General features: G+C 43.6%; 1 pseudogene; it reads left to right on the top strand.

Moving 5' to 3' along the window:
- The first annotated feature begins 440 nt into the window (after window positions 1–440).
- On the top strand, window positions 441–577 carry LOC111816089 (annotated as a pseudogene).
- The last annotated feature ends 643 nt before the right edge of the window (window positions 578–1,220 follow it).

The following is a 1,220-nucleotide window of genomic DNA, read 5'->3' on the forward strand; positions in this document are numbered from 1 at the left end:
TGCTGTGCTCCACTTCTTTCTGCTGCAGGCGTTAGAGTTGAACCCTTCGTGTCTCTCTGGCAAGATGTTCTGCTCCTGAATCAGCTAGGTGGGTCTTGCCTCTAGCCTCTTTGTAGGGAGTTCTGCTGAAGGGTTCTGTGCTGGGCCTGCGCTCTGGGTCTATTCAGGATCCCACCCAGCCCTGGGTCGTCTCACTCACTCGCCGGGCCTGCGCCCTGGGTCTGTTCAGGATCCGAAGGACCCCAGGTCGTCTCACTCACTCGCCGGCCTGCGCTCTGGGTCTGTCTGTTCAGGATCCCGCGGCCTGAGTCGTCTCACTCACTCGCCGGGCCAGCGCTCTGGGTCTGTTCAGGATCCCGCGGCCTGGGTCGTCTCACTCACTCGCTGGCCTGCGCTCTGGGTCTCTATTCAGATCTTTTGCCCATTTTAAAATTGATTTTATTGTTTCTCAGCCTTTTGGCTAAAGTCAGGTGTACTATCTGTTCTTATCAGCATAAAATTGGTTTTGATCCCTAATTTATTGATTATAATAGTTCTTTATTATTATTAGTGATGATTGTCCCATGTACAAGTCCCTTATCAGATCTATGATTTCAAATATTTTATTCAGGTTTCTTTAAAAACAATTTTTTTGAGATATCACTGTGCTATTCAGGCTAACCTTGAACTTGTAATCTTTCTGCCTCATCCACTCAAGTAGTTGAGATGACAAGCAGGTACTACCATGATCAGTAGATTTCCCCTTTTTAAATTATTTTTAAGTCAAAGAAGAGAAGGAAAACTAAAATGTGTTAAGTAACCACAGTGATCAGAATTATAGTTAGCTACAGTAATGCCAAAGACAGTAGCTACAGAAGAACTTTCTGCCTTCCAGAGCATTGATTTCTTGGCAGTTCAAGACCTGGATAATAATGTTAGCAAAAACACAAAATAGGCCAGCAAAATGATGCCTGCCTATAATCCCAGCTTCTCAGAAGGTTGACATAGGAGTATCCCAGGTTTTAGGCCAGACTGAATAATTTGGTGAACCCTTGTTTTAAATAAAGTGATAAGAAGAGCTGAGAATATAGCTCAGTGTTCCTGGGTTCAATCTCCAGCATCACCAAAAGCAAAACAAAAGCTATGCATGTGCACATGTGCACACACACATGCACACACACACACACACACACATATACAATAGTACATAATATGTTTAATTGTATATAATCTTGGTTAAA

Source organism: Octodon degus, unplaced genomic scaffold (assembly GCF_000260255.1).
Source record: "Octodon degus isolate 3935 unplaced genomic scaffold, OctDeg1.0 scaffold00026, whole genome shotgun sequence".
NCBI lineage: Eukaryota > Metazoa > Chordata > Mammalia > Rodentia > Octodontidae > Octodon > Octodon degus.